The sequence below is a fragment of the Eptesicus fuscus genome, chromosome 14 (genome assembly GCF_027574615.1).
Source record: "Eptesicus fuscus isolate TK198812 chromosome 14, DD_ASM_mEF_20220401, whole genome shotgun sequence".
NCBI lineage: Eukaryota > Metazoa > Chordata > Mammalia > Chiroptera > Vespertilionidae > Eptesicus > Eptesicus fuscus.
In genome coordinates, this window is record NC_072486.1 from 58,840,732 (window position 1) to 58,853,956 (window position 13,225).

The 13,225-nt window shown below is 41.4% G+C and overlaps 1 protein-coding gene across 1 annotated transcript in view; it reads right to left on the reverse strand.

Annotated features, from left to right (window-relative positions):
* Window positions 1-13,225, reverse strand: part of EXOC4 (exocyst complex component 4) — a 737,356-nt gene that overhangs the window by 246,679 nt on the left and 477,452 nt on the right. The gene's annotated exons all lie outside the window — the stretch shown is intronic.

The following is a 13,225-nucleotide window of genomic DNA, read 5'->3' on the forward strand; positions in this document are numbered from 1 at the left end:
AACATTTCCAAGGTTCATCCATGTTTTAACATGTACCTGTACTTCATTCCTTTTTATTGCAGAATAGTTTTCCATTGTATAGATATACCACATTCTACTTATCCATTCATCAGTTGATGGATGACATTTGCTTTTTGATGTGTTAAAAAGACTCTTCTAGGTTCTTCATTAGCCTATAGTTCACTGTTATCACTATTTTTATTTTCTTTCATAATGACTAATGGAGTTTGTTTGTTTTTTAATCTGAGGAAACAAAGACAATCCAAATAAGAACTGAAAGGCAGATTGAAGATAACAGATTAGCCCTGGCTGGTTGGCTCAATTGGTTGAGCTTTGTCCTGTGCACCAAAACATTGCGGGTTCCATTCCCAGTCAGGGCACATACCCAGGTTGCGGGCTCCACCCCTGGCTGGGCATGTGCAGGAGGCAACTGATTAATGTTTCTCTCTCACATCAATGTTTCTCTCTCTCTCTCTCTCCCCCCCCCCCTCTAAAATTGGTAATAAAAAAAAGATAACAGATTAAAAGTCATGGCTTGGTATGAATAATAATCCAATTAACCGGAAACCATTAACAGAATACCAAAAGAATCTTTTGGATCTTAGGAACTAGGTGGTAGGTTATCTAGGAAGGTGCTAGAGTGTAGATCCTTTTGACATCACCATAGAATAGTGACTAAACAGTGGGTTTCATAGTACCTTCCTAATGACTTCTCAGTACACCATTAGAAAAAAGGAAATGTCACTGCTTGAGCTACCCACCTGCTGGCTCCCCTGGTCTGACATCTCTTTGAACTTCCTCAAAAGCCTAGAATAGCATCTGGTAGATCTAGAGTTAACAAATATTTATTAAATGATCATATATGCCAGCTTTGAGTCCCCTGAGAAAATTCCAGAATTTGCTAATGCACTGGAATCTCACAGTAAGCTTTCTAAGGGACAAGCTCTTGCAGGTCACAGCTGAGTATGAACACATTTGATTCTTGGAATTGTACTTAAAATGACTTATTGTTTAGTATTGAATAAACATCTAAACACAACTGCGAATCAATTCACAGGCACTGTTGAGTATCTGCTATGTGGCAGGCATTACCCTAGATACTGGGACCCAAAAGACTAAGATGCTGCCTGATACAGCTCACACTCTCGTTAGGGGAGGCATATGAAGCAGACATTATCAAGTAGTGACAAACGCCATGAAGTAAAATAAAAAAAACTGGGGCATGGAATGTGAGGAGTGCTTGCTCTTCTACATGGATGGGCAGGGGACATTTGAACAGAGATCATAGTAAAGTCAAGAGTGCTGCAGATTTCTGGAGCTCTAGCATTCCTGGATGGGGAACAGCAAGTGCCAAGATCCTGAGCAAGAACAGATCTTCTGCATTTGCAAACATCAATGAGGCCAGTGTAGGTGAAGCAGGAGAAGGAAGAGAGTAAGGAGAGATGACACCTGAGAAATCATGAGGGGCCAAGAATGAAGACTTTATAGACCATGGTGAAGAATTTGAATTGAGTGTCATGATTTACCTTGCGTTTCAACAGAATCACTCTGACTGCCATGTGGACAGTAGAGGATAATGGGCAAGAAAAGTAGTAAGAGCTTCATAGTGTAGGAATTACAACATGCTGATGAGACATTATGGTGGCCTCAGTCAGACTGGGAGCATGGGGATGGATGTGCAATGTAGGTAGTGACTAAACAGAGAGGCTACAACAATGTATTCTTAGAAACTGAAATGGAAATAAGAAAGCTTTTTCCCATTTGAACAATACAGGTTTGAGCTGTGCAGATCTACTTACACACGGATTTTTTTTTTTCAATAAATATGTAAAGTACTATAAATGTATTTTCTCTTCCTTATAATTTCTTTAATAACATTTTAAAATATATTTTTATTATTTTCAGAGAGGAAGGGAGAGTGAGAGAGAGATAGAAACATCAATGATAAGAAAGAATTATTGATTGGCTGCCTCCTGCATGCCCCACACTGGGGATCAAGCCCAAACCCATGCATGTGCCCTGACCAGGACTCAAACCACGACCTCATTATTTATAGGTCCATGCACAAATTTCGTGCACCAGGCATCTAGTATATAATAATTAAGAATACGAATATTGGGAAGAAGCACCTAAGTCATGCTGGTAGTACCTGTGTGACCTTGAACAATTTATTTAACCTCTAGGAGCCTATTGCATTATCTGTAATATCACCTATGTGCTGAGGGATGAAATGGCACAGACCATAAAAAGTGCTCACTATACTACCTGACAGAAAATGTTCAATAAATGTTACTTATTGTTATTGTTATTCATGAATCTTTCCTCTTTTATGTCTAAAGCACTTTCCATCTATATACTGATCATTTGGGGTTTATTTACAACCTTGAAACATAATGGTAACTACTTCTGTGTTTATGTCTTATGTTGTCAACTAAAACGTAAGCTATTTGGATTCAGAAACTGGCTCAACTTTCTTATATTCTCCACAATTCTAGCTCAATACTCTGAGCACAGCAGAAGCTGACTATATATATTAGTGAACTAATTTTATTATTTTACATTTTGACAGGGCAGAAAGTATATGGGTCCTAGGGGCTTTCCTCTCTCTTTGCCGGAACACTTACAAAGGAAAGTGTAATATGCATCACACTCTATGTTCCTCACAGATAAACTGTAAGGCTTCTAACAGCCAGGGGTGCTGGCTCCTACCTGGCTTTTGTTGGATGGGGGAAGAAGTGGCAAACAACTGAATAAAGGTCAGCAAAATGTAAAATGACACAGAGTATAGAGTATAGGTCCCCTATGTGACCTTAAGCCTGAACAAAACTGCTTCCTGGACCTACTGTTCCAAACTTCTCAGGTACTGAATATGCTTTGAGAGCTTTCATTACATTTCTGGAACAGGTGCTGGTCTATAAAACTCTCTGACACCTGCTTTTTTATTAACCAAAATGAAGGTTCTGGGTTCAATAGCACATGGACACTTTTGGGGTGGCCTAACCAGCCCAGTTCCCTTCTCAGAGAAGAATCCATACTCCCCAAAATGTTAGACATTTTGAAGCTATTTTTTCCGCTGTGTGGCCCTGTCTTTGCACTAACTGATTTGCACAGTGTCAAGAGATACTTGGCCAATGTGGGAGACCTGGATCATGTAATGGGAGCACCAGAGAGGGAAGATTCGCAGACTCCTCATACAAAGGTCCCCAAGAGGCCCTAGTTGCTGTCTTTCCAAAGCTTGGGTTCTTGAGACATGCTATTATCCTTCCAAAAGTGTCTATATATATATATATATATATATATTGGTTTATTTTACTTACAATAAAACCACACACACACACACCATGATTCATTGATAAATTTGGTACACTGGAAAGAGGCTAAGATTTGAAGTAAAGCCAAGAATAGAGAACATATGCCCATTTCCTTCCTTCATCTCTTCCTTTGACCTCTTGGTTTGGTGACTGAAGATAATGACATTCTCAGGGCTGAGGATGAAAGGAGCCAGGCAGTTTCAAGAAAGTACGTATGTGCTTACAGAAAAAGAAAGGAACATGGGTGATTTTTGTCCAAGTCACCCCAGGTCCTCCATCTCTTAGCACTGTATTCCTATATTACTCAATTAAACAAAAGATTAAAGTCCTAAATTGTAGTACAGTGTAATAAACCCAAATCATATGGGAAGAAAGGAATCCACTGAAAAACTTTCTCAATTCTATGTGAGTGCCAAAGAAAACAGTTACTGGAAAAGCTAAGACTTGGGGGATGTCGGAGAGCCAGTTTCGGCCTGATCCCCACAGGCCAGGCTGAGGGACCCATGCACCAGGCCTCTAGTATACATATAAGATCTTTGGTTAATCTCTTCCTGCCCTCCCTACTCCCCACTTCCCTGAGAGATTCATTAGTCTGTTCCATGTTTCCATGACTGTGGTTTCCGCTCCTGTGTTGAGCGCCTGCCACCTAGTGGTCAGTGCACGTCATAGCTGGCTGGCCAGTCGGTCAGCTGGTTGCTTAGGCTTCTATATATATGGAAGGAAGCATAACTGATAGCTGGGACAAAAGTAATATATAAGTAGGAGCTGGTTTACTCACAACACCTGATACACATGGTGTGGATTTTCTCCACACTGACAATAAAATCTCCAACTCTCTAGACACCAGTTGGATGTCCAACGATTCAGCTCAATTCGGACACTAACTAGAGTTGGTGCTAGACCCAAGTTAAGAACTCAGTTCTACAAAACTGTCCCCACTTCAAACACCATCACAAGCCCCAGGCCTCTCATACCTCTGACTGACCAGCTATAAATCAGGTGCCAACCATCTCCTGCCCCGGGTTTGGTAATTTGGTAGACCAGCTCACAGAACTGAGCAAAAACAGGTAACTTACTATTACCAGTTTATTATAAAGGAACAAGTGATCAGCCGGATGAAGAGGTACAGGGGCAGAGGTCCAGAAGGTCCTGTGGAGTTGGGGTGTGCCACCCTCCTGATATGTGGATGTGTTTACCAACCTAGAGGCCCTCAGCATCCTGTTGTTAAGGGGTTTTTCTGTGGGCTTCCTGTGGGCATGATTGATTAAATCATTGGCCTTGGATGATTGATTCAACCTCCAGCCTCTCTCTCCTCCCAGGAGACTGTGGAAGGGATGGGGGCTGAGAGTTCCAACTCTCTCATCACCTTGGTCTTTCTGGCGACCAGTCCCTGTCCTGAAGCTATCCACAGGTACCCGCCATCTCAGGAGTTTGCAAGACTACATCACTCCAGAGATCCCAAGGGTTCTAGGAGCTGTGTGCCGGGAACAAAGGCCAAATATATATTTCTTACTGTACCACAAGTAGTAATACTTTAATTCTAAACACAATGTACTAAACCAAACAGGTACAGAAGACAGAGTTTGAACGTATCACTGCAATAGTGCTGCCACCTTTGGACTGGCCAATAGAGTTCTTTTCCCAGATCCCCTTTTGCTGTAAGGCAGTGGTGTGAGCGATAACTAACTAGGGTTGGAGATATGGTGACCAGATTTAGTTTAGTGAAGGTCCTATGGGAACTGAACGCAGGGCACTGGTCTCACTCAAACTGTGCTCCAATGAACTACAATGTACTATTCTGGGGTTGTGGAGCTGCTGCTATCTGACTGTAGCAGCACAGCTGTTCAGAGTAAAAGCCAGCAGCCAAGCAGTTAACTGAATTTGGCAAAGAAAAAAACATTTTTGAAATGCCTTCTTTTTTAAAAAGTTAGCCTGAGAGCAGCTGTGATTCTGGGACAGCTTGTTCTGAACCACAAGGCCTTCCAGCCTCCCAATCCCCCACTAGGCTCCATGCTCAACTGGCTTGCACAGCTCTCCCGAAGCCGCTCTGTAGCATACTAAACTTGGGATTCTTTAACGCCAAGCAACACTCTTTTCTCTTTAATGGGATAATTTAGCCTTCTGACTTTCGCAGAAGATGCATTTAAGACTTAGTGATGTGACTTAATTACAGACTCTGAAGAAATCTGCAAGCCTCATTATAACTAGCCTGGTAGTCAGCTCCCTGACGGAGCCCACCAGCAATGCCACGGGCACAAGGACTGACTTCCGGGGAGAACAGAGAGAGAGAGGCCCAGGTCAAAGCCTGCACTCTATCAACTAAATACTGATGTCCAAGGCTCTCCATATATCATCTAGTTAAATGGGGATAAAACTCAGAGAGGCAAAGACCGAGGGTCCAAATTAGAAGGCAATGATCAGTCAATATTCCCACTAATAGTTATTAAGATGTATTTTCTTAATTAGAGTGATCAAATTAAGATACCAAAGCACATTGTTCTGTCCTCCTAATGGCATCTTAAAGTCTTAACCACTAGAGTTCAATTACTACTGTGCAAGCACTCCCACTTGACCTTTTGCCTTGTAAGGTAGAGATAATGAAGATTAAGGGATAAAAATATAAGCTTTCTTTGTGTATTTTAACCAAATGAGAAAATGCGTTAAGAAAAAATTAAATGGCATAATTAAGAATGTTATTGATTTGAATTAAATTAAACTTATTAATATTACCATTGAAAATGAAAGAATAGTTAAAATGGATATTTTAAACAAACGATTACTATTCTTTAAGAACAAAAGTGACAAGAAAAGAAATCCCAAGCTATCCTAAGTTAAATTACAGCAGGCCAGAGGGTGAGAGGAAGAGACAAGGAAAGTTAATCAGTTAGCCAAAACCGGTTTGGCTCAGTGGATAGAGCGTCGGTCTGCGGACTGAAAGGTCCCAGGTTCGATTCCGGTCAAGGGCATGTACATTGGTTGCGGGCACATCCCCAGTAGGGGGTGTGCAGGAGGCAGCTGGTTGATGTTTCTAGCTCTCTATCCCTCTCCCTTCCTCTCTGTAAAAAATCAATAAAATATATTTTTAAAAAATTTAAAAAGTCTCACACATTAAAAAAAAAAAAAAAAAAGGAAGTTAATCAGTTAGCAGCCACGGCCTAAACCAACAAAAAGCTAGCCATATTCCTCAATGTACTGCTACCAGGCAGCTATGCGACAATTACCCAGAAAGAACAGCCGACTGTCAGAAGCCTTCTGCTGGTGCATGAACTTTCCCAACTGCTGCCCACAACTAAGCCAGAAGCAGCAAGTACTCCTCCTTCCGGACTATTTACCTATCCCCAACTTTTCCCTGCTTCACCTCTCCCACCCCCTGCCCCAACCCTCCATCTATAGCCAATGTAAGTTCTTTTAAAAAGACTGACATCTGTCTTCCCCAAACTCACTGCACAGATGAGCTCCATGAACCCCGGGATGGCAGACACACTGTTTTCTCTGTCTAGTCCCGCTAGTGACTCCAGACCTCCAGACCTGGTCCTTTCTCAGGCTACAAAGAGTTTGTTTATGGCTCAGTAAAACCTTTCTTTCAGAAAAACTCTCCATCTCCAAGGCCTTTTTTTGTTTGTTTGTTTAACATAAGGATGGGGGGGCGGGGTGAAGAATGTATCACGTTCATAAATTATCCAAAGAAAGCAAATCAAAAAAAGTCAAAAATAAATATGCATTTCATCTACTGCAGAAAACGTTCTCTTGATTCTCACTGCCATCAGATCCGCTAAGAGTCTGAACAAGTAAACTGCACAGAAGAGTTTAGCAAAATATGAAAGTGTCACAACTCCAAATTTGTATGATCTCCTGTTACTGAGAACACGTATCACTGGGATATCACAGCAAAGGAAGAAAGAACTAAGCTATCTTTGTTAGTCGGTCAAAATCGGAACCTTCCTCCCTTCTAAATAATTTAGAAGTTTTAAAACTATCTACAAGCAATAATCCCACACACCAACTCTCACCACGGTTCACTGAATGCACACTTTATTACACTACTTAAATGCGAAAGTTCAAGAGCACAGACAGATGAGCAATTGGCACAATGACTGAGATGAACAGTCTGGCCTTCTGCTACTCAGAGTCATAAAATTCATTGCTCATAAAAGCAGTTATGTCCTAGGGGGACTGCCTGTGGGATGATGGCCAAGGCCATGGCTTGATATCATGACATCACACAGAGCAGTGCTTCCTATGTAAGCATCGAAGTCCACCTGGGTATGTGACCATGCCCCACTCTTTCAACAACCAGTCACAGACAATCCCTGGTGTCTGATATCTCCAACCAGAGCTGGTCTTGGCAAAGGGCTTGGCAGCCTATGGAGCAATCAGTCTTAAGGATGCCATGGAGACGTGGATGCTCTAAGTTCTCTGCTTCTGGGCAGGGCCTAAAAAAGTAAAGTTTTCAAGGGATACAATGGCTCGAAGCCACGGTAGAAGGTATGAGTTACAGAGGATCTAAAAGTCAATTATTGACTACTATAAACTGTATAAATTGCTATATACATTCTATTACTAATGTTCCTAAAACTCCCATAAAAATAAACATCCCCATTGACACTTGGGTCTTTCCACTCTGCCACCCTACATTCCAATGGTTGAGCAAGTGACCAGAGCAGAACCCACCAGTGGGTGGCCTCGCAGGCAGAGGGCAGGTCTGGGGAGACTTCTCCTGTCTTTCTGTACATTCCTCACAATGCCCTGAACCTTTGATATCACGCTCTCTCCCCATAAGAACAGCACACCTGTATTATGTACTCCGGTCCTGCAATATTTAATCTAAGGAAAATAATTCCTGGCACTCACTTAATCAGATTTTATCTACAAAAGAATGTGTTCCAGGGGACCCATTAAAGTGTGATTTGCCCCAGGCTCCACTTCTACGATGATGATGTTGTGAAGAAGGCTTCCATTTGAAATGTATCCTTTAGCAGCACTCGGCCTCCCTGATGGGAGTCTCCTCTGTGCAAGTAGGTTACTGCAAAAGAAACCCCTTGCCTAGTGAGATCTAAATGCAGGGACACCAGATAAATTCTAACTGAATTTTGCATTACTTTGATTAATGCCAATGCCCTCAAGGCCCCAAGATTGGGTGCATTTGTGTAATTTGAAATAATTTAACAATTTTATAAAACAAAGGAGAATATTTGCTTATTTGTAAGCCTAGAGGCCCAGGTATCTAACTAGTTTGGATCCAGAATGATTGCATGCCCTCAGAGGTTACATTTATTTTAGTAACCAAGATATGTATAAATATAACAGTTCCTAATGTAGCATTTTGACAAATAACTAGCAATGTGTGGATTGATGACTTCCTCTGAGCTAAGGAAGCTAACATGTTCTCAGCAAAAGCTTAAAAGATACTATGAACATAGATAATACTGCAACTCTTGGCAGCCTTTAGATATTAGCCCATCCTGGTTGTAGTCACCCCCAAAGATAAGTCATCTAGAAAGACTCATGCAGGCTAGGATTACAAAGGGTCTCTCTCTCTCTCTCTCTCTCTCTCTCTCTCTCTCTCTCTCTCTCAAAAGCTTTTGTGTGTTGCCCTCATTAAGTGGTGTGTCTGGAAGGAGATGTTATTTGCTTTGTAGCTGTTGAAAGTAATGTTATGTTAGACAACTCACCCAAAGGCATAAGCACTGAGAGTAAGCCAAGAACACATTGGGAGCTGAGCTTCTGAGTCCCTACCTCTCCACCTACCACAATGACTTAATGCTGAGTCCACAGGGAAGACACTCAGGCAAGGAAAGCCCCTTGCAAGACAAAGTCCCTGTAGACATAACTAGCTCTCCCACGAGCTTCCAGTATGGGACTGGCTGGGCTTTAATTGCCGGGACACTGAGATGCTAGAATTGGAAAGCGGCTCTGCATTCACAGATGCCCCAGTTCTTGCATTTTGCAGAAAAAGAAACAACCTCAGAAAGCCTAAGCCAGTGATGGCGAACCTATGACACGCGTGTCAGCACTGACACGCGTAGCCATTTCTGATGACACACGGCCGCATGCCGAGGATAAAACATTTGCTGCTCCTGAGGATGAAACATTTGCGACTAGAGTCTTAGAGTTAGTTTTTTCCTCAAAGTGACACACTACCCGAGTTATGCTCAGTTTTTTGGCGAAGTTTGACACACCAAGCTCAAAAGGTTGCCCATCACTGGCCTAAGCGATGTGCTGAAGGAAACACAACCAGTCAGTGGCAGAGCCAGACCCCGAACTCAGGTCTACCAGCGCCTTGCCCATTGTTCTTTAACATCGCCATGGTGTGGGCAAACCATCTTTAGATTTTAGAACCTACAGAAGCCAGTTTATTTTTACAGTGAATCCTGAAACCCCGTATGATCTAATCTAGAGTTTAATGGCCACACTCAGGGCTACCAACAAATAAACCAGGTAACCTGCAACACCCTTCAAGTTTCCAGCTTCAGCAGCCTTCTTCAGGGACTATTTTGAATTCTGCTTTTAGAGGTTTTTGTTTTGTTTTGTTTGTTTGGTGTGTTTGTTTTGTGTGTGTGTGTGTGTGTGTGTGTGTGTGTTTGCTTCTCGATATGTTATAGAAAGACATACTCTCAAAGAGCTGTCATGTTCTCAGAACCACAGCTGGAGGAACAGGGCAGCATGTTCCACCATAATCAGTGCTGCTGACACCCTGGCCAGGGTCTCATGCTTCTGGAGTGGAACAGATCATATGCCCAGGTCTGTGATGTCACATGTGGTCGCCATGAAACAAGGCATACATAATCACAGCAATCTTTAGAGGATCAACTAATCACTTAGCACTCTAAGAGGCAAAATTGGACAACTCTTAGTTTTAAAAGAGCACATACTAACATGTGGCGGCCATGGCGGTGCTATGGGGAGTAGGGGTGGTGGTCAGCCTGCAGATGCACACCTTGGGACCTGTTGGTGGTCATGTCTGGCCACATTTTCTGGAGCAGCTCCCAGCTGATGGGGAAGCATGGCAGGCACACTTGAATTGCAGCATTGCAGCCTGATATGGATTCCATATGACACAACTTTGAACACAAACAAACAAACAAACAAACAAAAACACGTCTCTTGGGAATTACTGACCAGAATTCTCTTAGCAAATCTGGGAGAGTTGCTAAGTCCAAATAAGAGGGTTGTCTCTGTTGGTACAAAGGGGCAGTTTCAAAAAAAAAAAAAAAATGCATAGGAAGAAACCTGTTTAATACAAACTCTTAAATGCAGTTTTTGAGCTCCCAAATCCCAAACACCCCAGAGCTAATATCATTACAAAAACAAAACAAAAAAACCTCTTATTGACTTGGTAACACTGCCAAATAAAATGCTAAAAGTGTGGCCTTTTTAGATTCTTAAGAAGTAATTATAGGAAGAATAAAGTATTTCAAATATGAAGAAAATAAAGGATATTTTTTGGAAGACATATTAGCCATGAAAGTTAAGGTATTTAGGGTACTGCTTGATGAGGAAAAGTAAAAACATAGCTGGTTGTAAAAAATTATTAGTGACCATCACTTGTGAACCCAAACCGATCCCTCCAGCAACCCGCTGTTGTTCCTGTAATCGGCAGGACTCACTCCGGCTCCATGGTGAGTCATCACTACTTGACCAAGGTATCACCACTGAAATGTCCCGCAGGATCCAAAAGACTAGTGAGCCTGAAATGTATTAAGAAACAGAGTTTCTATGATATTTGTTCCTTCTCTTTTTTTTCCCTTCACACTTTGCTTTTTATAGTATCATAAATCCACAATTCTCAACTAGCACTGTAACAAAAATAAGAGTTAGCACTATTGAGCAAGCCATTAAAAATAAGCCCATTTTTTCTAGACAGGGATGTTACATGCATAGTATTTAAGCCTCTCATTTATACAATGAAGATATCAAGCAGATATAAATTTTACGGTATCTAAAAGCAAAATCTTGTGGCCTTCCAAAACAAAATTACCTTCCTCCTGCCTTTTTTCAATGGGAAGTTTAAATTCCAAAGGTAATTTTGCTCCAAGGTACTCACTGATATATGAATATACTCACAGAGATGAGTCAACAGAATTTGTTTGATTGCTTCCTCATTCTTCTATTATATCAAATCTTCTAAGGCAGCAGGAAAGATCATAAGCATGTTTGAGGATTGCTTATTTGAAGATACAGAGGAGGCCAACCCCTATCATACCTATTATAGAATTCAGACCGACCATGAAATCTTAATTAACACTGTAACAATTTATTTAAAATTCTCTGATGCAGCCCATGTGAGGTTAAATCAGAAGGGAAACAGTGCTAGCATTTTAGAAGAATTAAATTAAGAGAAAAACCCCAACATGGCAGAGGCTGTGACACAGACTAATAAGAGATTAGATAAAGCAGTTATTGTTGGGTATTGCTTCTGCTGTGTGCTAGGACAGTGGTCGGCAAACCGCGGCTCGCGAGCCACATGCAGCTCTTTGGCCCTACAAAATACCACGTGTGGGCGCGCACATACAGTGCAATTGAAACTTCGTGGCCCACGTGCAGAAGTCGGTTTTCGGCCTGGGCGAGTCTATTTTGAAGAAGTGGTTCTAACACTGAGCCACACTCAAGGGGCCAAAGAGCCGCAGGTGGCTCGAGAGCCGCTGTTTGCCGACCACTGTGCTAGGATGAAAGGAAAGCAGAGCTTTGGTTAGACTCTGATAACTTTCTAATGAGTAGTGGTGGAAAGACAGGGCAGGTAAGGTGGCCTACCACCGTCCCACTCTATCCACACCCTAGAAATAGTGGAGAGATTTTCAAGGAAATCAAATCACAGATCAAGTCCTGTTTAAAGTTAAGGGAATTATGAGGAACTTGGTTTATTTATTTTTCTTACTAATTACCCAGTAAGATCCGAATTAAGAGCTAGAGTAGCATGAATGGAAACTTGGGTTAAAATTCTTACTCTACATCAAGCATGTCAAACTCGCCGCCTGCGAGCCGCATGCCTCGTTTATTTGGCTTGTGTTAGCCTTTGAGTTTGACATGCTTCCTCTACATGCTTTGGACCTTTCCTTTTCTTTAATCACAGCACAGTCCTAGGAAGAATATCTGCAATTTTCACCAATTAAGTATACTTTGTAAGCCTTTCAGGGACACCTTTCTGTTTTCTAAGTAGGGAATAAAGAGTGGATGTTATGAAATATCTAGGCTGCACAGAGGTACAGAAAAATGTAGTTCCAGGAAGAACAGACTATCACAGGTAAGGTATGGCACAAACTTCATAATGACTCATGATAATAGAAAATGCTATACATTTGTGCTAGCTATATGCCAGAGACTGTTCTAAGAACTTCACATATATTAAGCTTCATCTTCATAACAACTCTATAAGGTAGGTACTATTATTATCATCCCCATATACGAGATGAGGAAACTGAAAAACAGAGAGAGTTTAGCAACTTCCTCAAAGCCACACAGCTAATAAATGGCTAGGCAAGGATTTGAACCTAGATAAGATCATTTTAAACTCTGCATTCTCAACCATATGCCACTATCTCTCTCTCTACTGCTCGTCTGCTTCTTACTACAATTCCAAATCAGGCCATGCCTGATTCCACCAAAAATCATAATACTGCCTTGTCCTTTAGAATGACTTTCACCAAGAATATGAAAAGACTTTTAAGCTCTAGAGTAGCAACTTCTCAGATGACCTTCCACAGGAAGTATTTTTATGATACATTGTGGTCCAAAAGGAGACCCTCAGATTGCCTGAATCAGACCTAGACAAACAATTAATTAATAACATTTCCTGATGATTTCTTCTGAAGCTACATCTATGAAAGCAAAATTAACTGACAAAACAAAAAAAAAATAAAAAAATAAAATATATATATATATTAGTATATTTAACAAAACAAGCAGAGGCTTAGAAG